The following is a 16,489-nucleotide window of genomic DNA, read 5'->3' as shown; positions in this document are numbered from 1 at the left end:
TGCACGGCTTCCGGCGGCAGATCGTTCCAGTCCCTAGATGATTTCGCAAAAAATGATCGCAGATGAGCAGACGTTTTAGCAGGGGGAGGGTAGACGGTCTTGTGGTGGTCAGTTCGACTGAAGAGACGATGAGCTGGTGATATGACTGATGCTCCTAAAGATGAATGATAAAACTTGTTAGAAAGGCACAATCTTAACATTTTTCGCCGTGATTCAAGATTAGGTAGTGAGGCTCGTGCTTCTAAAGCAGACACGCTAGTATGGTATAAGTAATCTGAATATGGAGCGGATAGCGCGATTTTGAATTTTTTGTAGTGTTAACGATAGGTTAGCTTGATGAGGGTCCCATACTGATAAAGCGAATTCTAATTTAGGCCGGACGAAAGTTAGGTATGCTAACAATTTAATAGAAGGGGTACCAAAACGAAGATTACGACGCAAAAACCCAAGAGTGCGATTAGCGTTATTAGCGATATTACTTATATGTAAGGACCAATTTAGGCTATATGTTAGGGTAATGCCTAAATACTTACTGTTATAATTCGTGGTCGAGATGGGAGTAGCACCTAATTCAACTGCATACACTATCTAAATGAATGCCAGAGCAACGGAATTTTTTGTTTCATTTTTGGACAATACTGTGTCTGCTTCCCCGCATATGTGCCGCATTTTCGTGCGGATTTGCGTGTCTGTCGGCAAGTCAAGCTGGCCGTTGACCCGTTTTAAGTTCTGTTAGCGCCAGTTGAAAAAATCTTATCGCATTTTTTGGGCACTTCGGCCGGTGCGTTCGTCGTATAACCCGTCTTCCCTTTCTGAGGCGTGTGCATCGCTTCACGGTAACGGAGGGCATTCATAATCATTACGGTCCTTATACACGGTATACCAGAACGCCTCCATACACTTGTCTTTATCCACCACTCAAGTTGCTAAGCCCTGCGACTAGTCTGTAACGAAGACGCTTGTATAGTTCGTAACCGCTGTCAAAAGTAGATTCTCGGCCGCACTGTACTTTCGGCATTTCGTTCGGTCCAAGCTTTTCTGGCACATTTTTCAACTTTATTGCATTTTCTGTGATATACGCATCCCTGAACGATGTGCACACGCCTGCACAAGTGGTGCCTCTGCGCCTGGAATAAGTGACGTGATTGGTGTTCGAACCCCGCTTTTGCCGTGTATGTGACGACTGTGCCATGGCTTACGGCTGCTCCCCAGTCTGTAAGTCCGCCGTCTGAAAAGATTACCGCCTTAAATTTATTTTCGCCAATTCTCGAGTGATGAAGAACCCTGTTCTGAATTTAGGTGTGCTTTACATGAGAGTTTTTACGCGGTTTTCGGCTCTGCAGCAAGAATCTGATAAACGACTACAGCCAGAGGCTGAAAGGATGACTCACGGCCGGCGCACGTATGATCTCCTTGGCCCCGAGTACTGCGGGAAAGATGACAAGTTCCCAAAGAATACGAAGATCGGAACGAAATGAACGCATAAAGCATAAGAAGGCTTACGGCCATAGGCTTGGCCGAACTTAATAATTTTACTTTTTTTTTTTTTGTTTTTGTTCGGCAAAAGCACTATTCCAGAGAAAACGCGCTAACGCGTGTCGCACGCGAACCGCGTTCCCTACTTGAAGAAGGAGTGGGGTTACAGCGCCACAATTTCGCAGCGGCAGTATACAGGAAACATCCGCTGTGCGCAGGCCGTAAGTCCGGCTATGATTTTACATAGCGGACTCAGCTCGAGGCGCACGTCATACATGGTGTTGTCGCTCACGTGGGAAATGCATTTCGCGGCCAATGTGAATCATTGTCAGCTCTACAGATGTGAAGAACATCTGATAATTTGATCAAAGACGAAGAAAGAAACGAAGAAAGGAGAAAGAAGAAGAGGAAAACGTGAAGGTTGGCTCGAGGAGCGCGAGGCACGAGCGGGGGAGAACAGGCGAGCAGCGGAGCCGATCGGCTGCCCAAGGAGCTCGGAGCGGTTCGTCTTCTGCCAGGCCTGACCCTGGGATCCAGACCTGGGGCCTGCCGGCCGTATCCTGTCCTGTTCTCCTGTCGTCCACGAAACTCGGAACGGTGGTCGGGCCCGGGAGTGCCACAGCGCCAGCTCTTCACTGGCACGAGCGTTCGGCGCCGTGCTGAGCCCAGGCACGTCGGGGAGGCCCAACGCATCTGCCGTGGAAAGGCCATATGAGATAACTTTTGAGCTTGGGTTCGACATTAGACAAAAGTAAAGAGACAACTACGTTTTTAGAGGAAAACAAAACAGATGACTATATTGCACACGAATACATGGCACGTCCGAAAGGGACGGGGTACAAAAAAGCTTCTGGCTTGCGTCGCCGACTTCAAACGCTTGGCCGCCGTCTTCCTCCTTTCCCGGTCACTGTTGGCGCTCGCCTCCTCAGCTCCGACAGCCCTGCGCCGGCGCCGTGGTCTCAAAATTTATGAGCGCGGCTGTTTACAGAGCGGCGTTGGTGAGTAGCCTTCGTGGAAAGCGCTCCCGTTGCTCCCCACGACCGGGAACGCCCTTTTCATGTTCGACGCTTCCTGTCGGCTTCGCTTCTTCTGAGAAGGTCGCTGCTGGCTGAAAAGACGGAGGCCTGCAGCCGTTACATTTGTCTGTTTCACAACACACTCCCCCCCCCAAATGAGTATACTCATTTTACATTCGTCTCTAGAGGGTAAAGGAGTTGCACCGGTCGCCGTAGCTGCGTTCCCGATGGCATTTTTATGGCGCAAGAACGCACGTGGCCATCTCGACCTTTGAAAAGTTCCACGACGCGAGCGGTGTGCCACATGTGCTTTGGTGCATTATCGTCGTGGACAATGACGATGTCACCTACTTGCAGGGTGTTGGCCGGACTTGCTGCCGCTGTGTGAGCCGACCGTAGTTGCAAGAGGTACTCTCTTCGCCATCGCTTCCAAAATGAGTTGACGATAGATTGTCGGTACTTGAAGCGACGAGTAATGTCCGAAGCAGTGGCCGACGGAACACGGGCTGAGCGTGTTTCAGGGAGGGAAGTCAGCCTCCTGCCAGTCAACAAATGTGACGGCGTCAGAATAGATGGCTCACCCGGATCATTTGTCATGTAAGTTAGCGGTCGGGAGTTTATGGTGGCTTCTACATCGGTCAGTACGGTAGCAAGCTCTTCGAAGGAGAGGCTCTGACGACCGAGGATTTTCCGTAGGGCAATTTTTACGGATTTAACCATCCGTTCCCACCAGCCTCCCCACCAGGCTGCTTTTTCAATTATGAACTTCCAGCTGATTTGACGTGAACTGCTGTATTCCTGCGTTTCTCTACTGCGAGCAATGTTCCACAGTGTCTTGACGTCCTTTGATGCCTTCTTAAATGTCAATGCGTTGTCGCTATAAATGACCGATGGCATTCCTCTTCGAGCAACAAACCGTCTCAAGGCCAGCAGAAAACACTCTGTAGTTAAATTGGAGACAAGCTCCAAATGAATGGCCCTCGTTGTAGCGCAGGTAAAAAGGGCAATGTAGCTTTTGGAGCTAACTTTCTTGGTCGTTGTGTATAATGGTCCTGCAAAGTCAATGCCAGTGACATCGAAAGCATGGCCACCACTCACTCTATCACTTGGGAGAGGCGCTGTTGGAGCGGTCGCCGGCTTTATTCGGTCTCGGAGGCAAACAGGACACCTGGCTATTATCTTCTTCGCTACTTGTCGGCAGCTTTGGATCCAAAACTTCTCGCGAAGTTCCGTCATCGTTGTCTGTAGCCCACCGTGGAGGGTCCGCAGGTGAGCTGCTTGTATGACAAGTTTTGTGATCGCATGGTCTCTTGGAAGAAGCACTGGGTGCTTGATATCTTCAGGAAATGGTGAAAACTGAAGTCTGCCAGTTACACGTATCAAACCGTCTGCGTCAAGGAAGGGCTTGAATTGTATTATCCGCGATGATGTCGGTAGGTTCTCCCCAAGAGACAGAGCATTCATCTCTAACTGGAAACACTCCAGCTGAGCCAGCCTTATCCAGTATTTTTCAGCGTCACGTATCTCCGCTGTTGTGAGGTATGCATGAGTGGTTTTGTTTTCAGTGCGGCAGTTTTTCACAAATCTCATCACCCATGCACTGACTCTCAGCAAGCGAGTGTAATTGCTGAAAGTGTCTGCCTGTAATAAAGGTGGCAGATGCGATGCCTCAATCAGGAGCTGGCTCGACTGCTTCTTTCTTTCGTCATCTACGAGTACGCTGTCGCACTCGAGCAGACATTTCGATGGCCAGTTACCTGCGGATTTAGCGAGCCAATCAGGACCGTTCCACCAATATCTGCTTGTCAAGAGTGTATCTGCTTTCATTCCTCGAGTGAGGCAGTCGGCTGGATTGTCCGCACCCGGGCAGTGGATCCATTGTTCTGGGTGGCTGGCAATTTGTATTTCTTCAACTCGATTCCGCACGAAAGGCTTCCAGTTTTTGGCTGAGCTCTTAATCCAATGTAGACAAATTGTTGAAACAGACCAAAAATACGTTTCCACTTTCTGAGGGACTATATCTTGCAAATATGTTGCCATTCTTGTGCCAATCAGGGCTGCCATTAATTCGAGTCGAGGTAAAGACAGAGCTTTCAGAGGTGCTACTCTTGACTTTGCAAAAAGAAGGCTGACGCTCACTTTCCCGTTGTCGTCCTGAATCCTCAAGTAGGCGCAGGAGCCGTAAGCCTGTGGGCTTGCATCGCAGAAAATGTGCAACTGTCATGAAATTCCATTGTTGGGCACGATGCAGCGTGGGAAATGCAGCTGCTTGAGCTTCACGAGATCTGAACACCAATGTGTCCACTCAGCTTCCAAATCAAGGGGCAAAGGCTCGTCCCAACTTAACCCCTTTTCCCACATTCTCTGAAATAATATCTTTGCCCGGACGACAAATGGAGACACAAGCCCCAATGGGTCAAACACTCTTGATGACGCTTGCAATACCGCACGTTTAGTTTTGTTGCCTGTGCTCACGTTAGTTAGCACGCTTGTGAGCGATATTGTCATACTGTCATTCGCGGGCACCCAGTGAAGGCCAAGTACCTTATGTGTCTCGTCAGAGGCAGCGCAGTCCTCACTGCTCAGGGCACTTCGTACTGCGGCCGAATTTGAGGTCCACTTTCGCAGGCGCATTCCGGCATTCTTCATTATGTCTGCTGATTCCGTTGCTATCTTGAGTGCCTCGCCGTCCGATTTCGTTCCCGTTACCAAGTCGTCTACATAGAATGACTCCTTCAGTATGTTTGCTGTTTCTTTCAGAGCGCCCGTTTCCTTCTCGAAGTGATGGAGAAGTGTGGCTGTGAGAAGGTAGGGGCTTGCTGTAGTGCCAAACGGCACTCTACACATTCTCCATTCTTCTACGTTGGGCAATGGTTCTCCGGCAATAGGCAGGCTGCTGTACCAAAGGAATCTCAATGCATCTCGGTCTTCAGGTCGGACACTGATTTGCAGAAATGCCTTCTCTATATCGGCAACAAGTGCCACCTCATGCAGGCGGAATCGCACTAATATGCGTACTAAGTCACTGATCAGTTTCGGCCCTTTTTCTAGATGATTGTTCAGTGACTCTTTGCCGGGAGCGTGCGATGAGGCATCGAACACTACACGCAGTTTGGTAGTGGTCGATTCATTTCTGAAAACTGGTTGGTGTGGCATATAATACACCTGGCCGGTCTTCGTTCCCTGAGGAACTCTTTCCGCGTGTCCGGCTTCCATGTAACTTCTAATTGCTGAGTCGTACTTTTCCATCTTTTCCTTGCTGCGACTAAGGCGCTTTGTCAAGCTGCTTAGTCGATGCACCGCCATAACTTTGTTATCCGCCAGCTCAGCAGAGTTTTCTTTCCATGGCAGCGCAACCTCGTAGCGGTCGCCTGTCCGTGCAATATCTAGAACTGACGGTTCACATGTTTGATTTTCAGGCTTGTCATTAATGCCGATTGCATCCAACTCCCAAAATTTCTGTAGTGTAATTTGGTCAGCGGATTCGATTCCAATTTTCAGCACACACATGTTCGTTACCAAAGTGAATGCGCTGGTGACGTTGAAAGGACCTTGGAAAGTCCACCCTAAGGTGGTGTTCACGGCAGTTAATCCTTCGTCCTCTTTGGAACGGCGAAGTTCTCCTGTTACGAATCTCCACAGATGGTCTGATCCGATTAGTATGCCAATGCCAGGCACTGCTGGCATGCCGGTGCATAGAAATTTGTCGGCTATCAATGCCCCATTTTTCTCCATCTCTTGTACGAAGTTGTGCTCCACTGGGACCTGCATAACATCGCTGCATATAAATGGTACCTCGACAGCGTCCACCTTCGTTTCTTTTTGGTCATACTGTCCCCGTAGGCGAAGCTCGACAACTCTGCATTTTCGGACATCTGTGTTCGCACCGCCGAATGTGTTTAGTTGGAAGTCCTTCTCTCCCAAGACTCTCAGTTTCAGCGTTCGTGAGATGTCTTCTCGGATAAAGGTGCGCTGACTTCCTCCATCCAACACTCCGCGTATGTATCCCTGCATACTGTCCCCAACAGCCCATGCGCGGAACGTCTGCAGAGCCACTTCTTTATTCTCTTCTTTGCCAATAGCAGCGTGTACGTTGGCTGTGGTATGAGCAGGTGCCATATTTGTCTCTCCTGCATTCGTTATGCTGCTGCCCGATATCCAATTGGGATTGCAAACTGACGACGCGTGCCGCTTTTTGCAGTGCATGCAACTAATCTGTCGTCGGCAGTCTTTAGCTTGGTGGCCCCACTTTGTACAGCGAAAGCATCGTCTTGCCTTGGCTAGTTTGTTCCTTTTTTCACCGATGGAGAGGGCTGATGGGCAGCCTTCTGTATTGTGCTCTTGAGATGCACAAAAGAAACAGTTTTCGGCCTTGGAAGAATTAGCATGCAGCACCGCGGCACTTGCAGTCGGGGAGAATTTCCGTACGCGGGTTTGGCGGTCGTCTTGGGTACTGCGCTTGGGTTTGTGACTTTCATGCACACAATTGGCATTTCCCATGCATCTCTCATTGCTTTCTGTTTCCAATAGGAGAAATTCTAACACTTCTTTAAGTCTTTCCTCGCTTTTTTCGCTTGTCGTAGCTGAGGAATCAGTGGCCAATTCGAGCTCAATATTTTTCCTTGTCGCTCGGCTAGCCTGCCGATGAAATTCGACCACTAGCTCTCTCGGCAGAACCGACAAAATGATTTCAGTCAACATTGCCGCGTATGTTGATGGGCTGACTCCTAGTCTTTTGAGTCCGCTTACGTGAGCTTGCACGTGATCATGCAGACGGCGGAGCCCCCTTACGTCACTTGATGACAAAACAGCGGGCAATGCTCTTAATCTTGAGAGGTGCTCGTGCTCAATCCTGCTCTTGTCGCCGAACCTTCTTGCAAGTATTTCTACAGCATCGCTGTAGCATGCTTCTGTGGCCTGCAGACCCTTGATGGCTGCCAAGGCGGGTCCGGAGAGCAACGTTCTCAAATAGTGCATTTTCTCAGCTTTGGAGAGGCCCTCATTTTCATGCACAGCGCTTCTGTAGCATTCCCAAAATGGTTGCCAATTGGACAGCTCACCGTTAAATGTCTGCAGTTGAAGCTTTGGAAGCTTGATCCCGGTTTGTGGCGGCGCTGATGGTATCGCTTGTGTCGTGGCCACGCCGCGCGATGAAGCTGTAGTCGTCTCCACTGCAGCTATTCTTCCTTTTAGCTGTCCGATGGCGTGAATCGCTCTGTCGTCGCATTGGATGGTCTCGATGCATTCCGACTCGAACGTCTCTTCTGGGATAGAAGCCTCTAACTCCTCGTTGATTCTTCGCAGTTCGTTGTTATTGGATTCCAGTCGGTACAACAGAGTTGTCAGGGTCTCGACGCTGGCATCCCGGCTCTGGACTGCTGTTGCGACCTCCTTGATCAGGACTGTATTTTGTCCCCGCCGCGCTCTCCTCTTCACTTTAAGTTTCTCCATGGTTCTCGGTCACTTCACCGCTGTCTTCGTTGAGGCTTTTCCAAAGGGGCAGCCGGTACGATGTCGCCCGCTCACACAGAATGATGAAATGCTCACAAGAAACTTTGATCTAATCCCGGGTTTCGGCACCAATATGTGAGATAACTTTTGAGCTTGGGTTCGACATTAGACAAAAGTAAAGAGACAACTACGTTTTTAGAGGAAAACAAAACAGATGACTATATTGCACACGAATACATGGCACGTCCGAAAGGGACGGGGTACAAAAAAGCTTCTGGCTTGCGTCGCCGACTTCAAACGCTTGGCCGCCGTCTTCCTCCTTTCCCGGTCACTGTTGGCGCTCGCCTCCTCAGCTCCGACAGCCCTGCGCCGGCGCCGCGGTCTCAAAATTTATGAGCGCGGCTGTTTACAGAGCGGCGTTGGTGAGTAGCCTTCGTGGAAAGCGCTCCCGTTGCTCCCCACGACCGGGAACGCCCTTTTCATGTTCGACGCTTCCTGTCGGCTTCGCTTCTTCTGAGAAGGTCGCTGCTGGCTGAAAAGACGGAGGCCTGCAGCCGTTACATTTGTCTGTTTCACAACAGGCCACTCGAGGCCTCTTGCCTCTACTGGGCCCCGTCCGGTGGCCTAGCCTTCCGCTGGGCTTACTGAGGCACTACTGCACCGACCCTGCAGAACTCTGACTACCCGGAGAGTCTGCACCGGCTTCTCCACCCAACGAACTAACTGGTGACTGTAGATAACTTAGTGTTAAGTCTTTGACCCACTTGATCGTTCTACTCTCGTCCCGTCCATGTGTACATAAATTATTCGTTGTTAGCTTGGTCAGTCTGGTCGTCTATTTAGATTGCTGTCTCGGAATAAGCCACAGAATAAGGTGGCCAGAAGATCTAAAGAAAAGAACCTCACAACTGAGTAGACAGTATAAATAAGTTACTTCATTAATTAGGTTTGTTTTACGGAAATGCGCAAAATTCTGAACGTTCTTCTGTACGAATTTTCTCCTCTTTAATTAACCTTGCTTCAAGGAAATGTGCGGCAATCTGCCAAACCTTCAACGCACAATGCAGACGATATACACAGTGACGGGCAAGCGTGAAAACGTACATAGCCAAAAGAAAACGCGTGGAGCACGTGATGCAAGCAGCGAGCAGAGCAACCAGCTCCCCAGTTTGTACGTTTCTGCCACAGATGGCACTGTACAGAAGGAGATGCTACTAACTCTAGAAGCTGCAGAGCTACTTTGAGTTGCTTGGGGCAAAAGGATACATGTGATATCGTGGAGGCTAGTTCGAAGCAGTTGACAGCGGCAGTTGACAAATATATATATACGGATCCCAGATGCCGCGCGAAGAGTGGCAGTCTACACTGAATACTCAAACGCAAACCGGATACGAAGCCAGCAGAAAGTGCTTAAATACATGCCGGAAACTTCACTTGAAAACAGTTCACGACCTGGATTATCATGCTCCTTTATCCTTCATAAATATAAGTATGCTCCCCTCGCCCCATCCATTTAGGTGTTTAGGAGCCCCAAGAATTCGCTGCGCGAAAAAAAGCCCTTGAGTATTTTTAAATAAAATTAGGTCCGGGCCGTCCGGCTGAGAACAGAAATTTGTGACTACCGTGTAATTAGCAATGACTTCAGCTGTCGGGTTCCGTTCTTACTTTGCCCCTCCATCCTGCAGTAGCAGCATTTCGGGTGCGGACATAAAGAGCCACGGCTTCGTGAAGGTAAAATGAACCCTTGTAACTTTAAGCCCAACTCAGGCAGCAGGCGAGAGTATGCAAATTATGGGACGCGCGAAATTAGAAGAGGCGCTGTCAACTGAAAAGTAAACAGTAGTAACGGCAAAAGCCTTCTCAGTGGCCTCCCCGCCGTCAGCGGCTCCCATCTCTGCAATGCATGCGGATCGATGCTCAGTCTCTCGGAGCGATGCTCTCGGGTATCTCGCGTCGTAAAGATGCCGCAGGGAAGAGGCGGCGCGTATTTCGGCCCTGGCAAATATAGCGGCCGCATGGCTGCACCTTGGCTGGCTCGTCCATTGCTAGTTCGAGATGAACTGAGATCGGCCTGCGTACATCTTGGTGGCACATTGGCGGTTCCTGGGGACGAAAAGGCAACGGCGTAAGTGGTAGCACGATAGGGCTTGGGCTTAGTGGCTCTTGATCTTCTTCATTAAGCAGCGTGCAGCCAACATTTATTGTACTACGAGTTCATGGTTTTATGCCAGATGCTTGCGCACCAATTTGTGAAGCCTGTGAATTATCGAGGAAACGAAAATAATTTAACAACAAATACATTTTTCTCTGCAAGCGATCTCTTAGGCGATCGTTTACAAGCTTACTGCGCCTCTATACATTACGCAGCCCCACAATTGTGCGTCTGCACAGGGCACAGAGTGGGCCAGCCTCTCCCCCATTCACGCTCAGTGAAGAGGACATTGAAAATGTGTGGTAGCTCCCAAAGAAGAAAATGATGTTTGTGTAACATGTTCTCTAACTGAGGGATAACACCGCGTTCAATACGGTTTTCATACATACGTCAAAGTACGTACACACACTGAAAAAAGGACGAGGGGGAGGAGAAAGACACTTAATAACGCGAGGTGAGTATATACAGGGAGCTGTGATTGGATCAACACTTACGGAGCTTGTTCTCACAAGTACTAGGTGGAGACCGTATGGGGCTGTCGGCCGCTGCACGGGCGCGCTCCACCAAGGCCTTTTGGCCCTGTAGGTCAGAGCAACCAAACAGGGTCGCCTCTCAGTTTTCCCAGGTGTGATTGGGGTTAGGAAAGATAGCAGGGTTGGATGGTCAGGCCCACACCATGTGGTAGATGTCCGAAGACTTCTCCGCATAGTGCGGACAGTTTCGCGAGAAAGAAGGATCGAAGTGTTTTAGAACTTGCGGGGTCAGCAAAGTATCAGTATAAGGACGGAGAAGAAGCCGCTAATCCACCTTTGAGAGGCCTTTATATGGGCGGGGATAAAGACTATGGCCAGATTCATAGTGCAGAACGATATCTTTGAAAGAGTAGGCAGGAGTGAATTGTAATTCCTGATTGTCGGGATAGGAAGGGAATGCCCGGTGAGAGAGCGCGTGGAAAGTGGTGTCAGCTGCCTCGTTTCCCTCAAGTCTTATGAGTGCAGGAGCCCAAACAATATTCCGGCGAGCAGGGTTCCCGATGTATATGCAGTTTTATAGAAGGTGGCAGGCTAGGTACGGTGCACAGTCTTTCTCGACGGCAGGCCTTCGTGAATCGGAAAATGTTTTGAAAGTGGGATGAGATGCAGCCAATGCTATGGCGACCTCCTCCGCGTGTGCTATGCCCGGGCTGGAAAAGTAAGCCCGTTTACTGCCTTAGACTGCTGGATGACTGCGGCTGTATACCATCCCCCATGGTGGCGGCCAGAGGCGTCTACGTAAAATACGCCGGGTTTCAATCCCCAGTGACGGGCCAGGGCTTCCGGCCGCTCCAGGCGCCGGCCATTATAGTCTTCTCGGGTCACGTTCGAGGGAAGAGGGCGTACGTGAAGGGCGCGTCTCCACTTTGATGAAATGCGTACGCGCTCTTCCATAAGAGTGTTATGTTAGATATGTAGTTGGGCAAGAAGGCGGCAACCCGACGATGCCTTCGAGAGGCGCGCATATTTGTTGGTCAAGTGTGCTTTCCGCAGCTCCAGAAATGTGTTCACCATCCCCAGCTCCAGGAGACGCTGATTGGAGGTGTTCACGGGGAGGTCGAGAGCCCGTTTCAAATTTTGAGGAAGATGACTTCTAGTGCATCCTCGTCTTGCTTCCGCAGATGGAGGTACGGAGTCGAAAGCATTCCGCAGGGCGATCCTAAAAGTCTCCAATCAAATAAGAAGAATCTGTCATCAGATAGTGGACAGTCACATTGCGCGTCATGAAGTACTAATTCCGCATATCCGTTGCTGCTGCCTTGAACCGTCAGTTACGACAAGAGGACCGCTTGTGCTCTGTAGAGCAGTTGCCTTTGATGCTTCCAAAACAGTAACGTTGACGCCGCCATAAGGCTGTTCTGTTAATCTAACACATGAATATTGGGGTATCATAAGCGTGAACTCAATTTTGTGCTAATAAACAGATAGGAAGCGTGCACAGTGGGTAAGAGAAATAACTCGAGTTAATGACATTCTAGGGAAAGTCAAAGAAGAAATAGGCATGGGCGGCCCATGTAGTGCGAAGAGAGGATAACCGATGGTTGCTAAAGGTAACCAACTTCCTTCCAAGGGAAGGAGCTTAGCAAATGGCGGCAGAGTTAGGGGAGTAGCTGAGGTTAAGGAGTTCGCACGGGTCAAGTGGATGCAGCTAGCACAGGACAATGTTAGTTGGAGTAATATGGAAGAAGCCTTCGCCCTGCAAGGGTGTAATCTAGTTGAGGTGATCATGATGATGATGCATTTTGTGCGGCCGCTGTTGTGCGAGGTATACAAGGCGGAACTTGAAAGAACGAATTGCAAAGCAACCGTTTCTTTAAATATATATATATATATATATATATATATATATATATATATATATATATATATATATATGTGATCATGATGATGATGCATTTTGTGCGGCCGCTGTTGTGCGAGGTATACAAGGCGGAACTTGAAAGAACGAATTGCAAAGCAACCGTTTCTTTAAATCTAAATATAAATATTTGTGTATATATATATATATATATATATATATATATATATATATATATATATATATATATATATATATATATATATATATATATATATATATATAGATTTAAAGCAACGGTTGCTTTGCAATTCGTTCTTTCAAGTTCCGCCTTGTATACCTCGCACAACAGCGGCCGCACAAAATGCATCATCATCATGATCACCTCAACTAGATTACACCCTAGAGCAGTTGCCTTTGATGCTTCCAAAACAGTAACGTGCATTGAGGTAACTTTACTGTCCTCAAAAAGACGCTATAACGGGACCAGCATTCGGCACATATATCTGATGCAGTGCACTCGCTACGCTCAGCCAGGGACAGTGTACCGCGTAAAGGCGCATGTTGTGTTTGAGACCCTAGTTGAGAAGCTCAGTTACAACCTATACAACGAGTCAAACTCATGCATAACCTTCGAAGCGGCCTCTCGATAGCCAGCGAATGTTTATATATATATATATATATATATATATATATATATATATATATATATATATATATATGTGATCATGATGATGATGCATTTTGTGCGGCCGCTGTTGTGCGAGGTATACAAGGCGGAACTTGAAAGAACGAATTGCAAAGCAACCGTTTCTTTAAATCTAAATATAAATATTTGTGTATATATATATATATATATATATATATATATATATATATATATATATATATATATATATATATATATATATATATATATAGATTTAAAGCAACGGTTGCTTTGCAATTCGTTCTTTCAAGTTCCGCCTTGTATACCTCGCACAACAGCGGCCGCACAAAATGCATCATCATCATGATCACCTCAACTAGATTACACCCTAGAGCAGTTGCCTTTGATGCTTCCAAAACAGTAACGTGCATTGAGGTAACTTTACTGTCCTCAAAAAGACGCTATAACGGGACCAGCATTCGGCACATATATCTGATGCAGTGCACTCGCTACGCTCAGCCAGGGACAGTGTACCGCGTAAAGGCGCATGTTGTGTTTGAGACCCTAGTTGAGAAGCTCAGTTACAACCTATACAACGAGTCAAACTCATGCATAACCTTCGAAGCGGCCTCTCGATAGCCAGCGAATGTTTATATATATATATATATATATATATATATATATATATATATATATATATATATATATATATATATATATATATATATATATATATATATATATATGTGATCATGATGATGATGCATTTTGTGCGGCCGCTGTTGTGCGAGGTATACAAGGCGGAACTTGAAAGAACGAATTGCAAAGCAACCGTTTCTTTAAATCTAAATATAAATATTTGTGTATATATATATATATATATATATATATATATATATATATATATATATATATATATATATATATAGATTTAAAGCAACGGTTGCTTTGCAATTCGTTCTTTCAAGTTCCGCCTTGTATACCTCGCACAACAGCGGCCGCACAAAATGCATCATCATCATGATCACCTCAACTAGATTACACCCTAGAGCAGTTGCCTTTGATGCTTCCAAAACAGTAACGTGCATTGAGGTAACTTTACTGTCCTCAAAAAGACGCTATAACGGGACCAGCATTCGGCACATATATCTGATGCAGTGCACTCGCTACGCTCAGCCAGGGACAGTGTACCGCGTAAAGGCGCATGTTGTGTTTGAGACCCTAGTTGAGAAGCTCAGTTACAACCTATACAACGAGTCAAACTCATGCATAACCTTCGAAGCGGCCTCTCGATAGCCAGCGAATGTTTATATATATATATATATATATATATATATATATATATATATATATATATATATATATATATATATATATATATATATATATATATATATAAACATTCGCTGGCTATCGAGAGGCCGCTTCGAAGGTTATGCATGAGTTTGACTCGTTGTATAGGTTGTAACTGAGCTTCTCAACTCGGGTCTCAAACACAACATGCGCCTTTACGCGGTACACTGTCCCTGGCTGAGCGTAGCGAGTGCACTGCATCAGATATATGTGCCGAATGCTGGTCCCGTTATAGCGTCTTTTTGAGGACAGTAAAGTTACCTCAATGCAGTCTTGTGTAAGCACTGCAACTAGGTGTCTATCAAAACGTTCTACAGCTGTTTCGGGCCACCAATATTGAAGTTAGCTAATTAGTTTCTGCTAGTTAATTGCTTCAGAGTAGGAAAAAGTGCTGCAGACTGGGCCACGCGACTGTCCTCAGCCCTCAGGGGTTTTTACGGGGCCAGATAGCGTCGTTTCTTTTTTAGTTTGGTTCTGTTATGCTAAGATTGCTGGTACAAAAGCAAATGATTTTCACTGATATAGTTGATTAATCCTGCAATAAACTAATGCCATTTTGCAAGCTAATTTTATTTCAATGGCACTTCTTTCACAATTCTATTCTTTTTTTTTTTTTTTACTTTTCCGTCTACACCGTCTCATCTTTTCCCTTCATCATCACTTTTTCCAAGTGGCTACGCCCTACTGACACATGACAGTCGGCATATTTCTTTTCATTCATTTTTCCATGCCAACTCACCAAAACAAAAGTGCCACATAGTCGCCCTCATGCGCAGTCGAACGGCCAGGATTGCTCCCAGCTCGGTCCATCAGACGACATGCCCTGCTTTGTGTAGCACTTTTGAGAGCTCAAACCGCATCCTTTTCTTCAGAAGAAACGCGCATGAAACATGCGCCTCCCCACTCCCGTCTTTTTTTAAATCTGTTATTAAAGAAGATACAGCAAGAAAAAAAATGGCAGTGGCTTAGCTTCGGTTAAGCCTGGTTTATTTCGTTAGCAATGGCCGCATGGATACGCTTGTGTCCTCACTTGTGGCGTAGCACACAGTGATAGTTTGGCTATAGAGTAACACATGACAAACAATGGTTACGACTGTTCTTCCGGCGATTCTTCAGCGCGCTGTCTTCACTTGGTGGCATTGCGGCGTTCCAGCGCAGTCATGTGTTCATCAGTAGCCGACAAGGTGGAAGCGCTCGGAGAGCTAGAACGTAGTCGCCGAGCTTCATCTTGTGCCCGACGCTTAGCACGACGTTTCTCCACTGTCTGTTGAGCACGTTGTCGCTTCCTTGCCGCAGCTTGTCGTCGACACCTCTCTTTAGCAGCCTGCATAGCAAAGCAGTCACGGCGAGGCTTCGGTTTCTAAATATTTTTTTAAAGAAGATACAGCAAGAAAAAAAATAGATTAAAATGGCACAGTCTGTGGATACTTGGGTTCAGGCCGCATTTAAAGTGCGAAAATGTGAGCCAGTTTCCCGCTCGCCGTGCGAGGGTTGTGAAAATCGGAAGGCGAAATTTTTTCATAAAATTGTTTTAAGCAGTACGACTTATACGCATGAGGTAAGAAGCATCTAGAAGGAAACATGGTTTCGAGAAACGGCGTGCGCAGAGTTCCAGATCAATTTAGAACGCGCCGAGTTTCTTAAGTGCAGAAATATGGCACTGCACACGGGCCTCTTTTGCATTTCACCTCCATCACCTCAGCCACAATTCAATCAAACGTTCTTATTGCTCGGCAACAGAGAACCGCACCCACGAAGCTACAGCGGGGGATGTTTGAATGTGTAGGCGTGCACAAATTAGAGAAGAAGAAACGGATAACGTCCACGATATGTGCTTTCAGTACCCTTCATATAATGCACACCAAGACCGGCACTCTCTAAAAAGACAAATCCAATTGCTTTAGTGCTTTAGCAGCTGTGTTCTCAGCCAAAGCTGCCGAATGAATAAAATGCCGCCTTCGTTGTACAGCTGTCAATAGAACCGTATACGCACTTCCCTTTCGGTAGATGAACTTAAAGGATGGTTGTACTCCCGTCGCTTGGGCAGGGAAGGGCACTACA

The sequence above is a fragment of the Amblyomma maculatum genome, chromosome 4 (genome assembly GCF_055883805.1).
Source record: "Amblyomma maculatum isolate TAMU_Amacu chromosome 4, ASM5588380v1, whole genome shotgun sequence".
Taxonomy (NCBI): Eukaryota; Metazoa; Arthropoda; class Arachnida; order Ixodida; family Ixodidae; genus Amblyomma; species Amblyomma maculatum.
The sequence above is the reverse complement of the archived record's forward strand: the minus strand, read 5'-3'. Positions refer to the sequence as shown.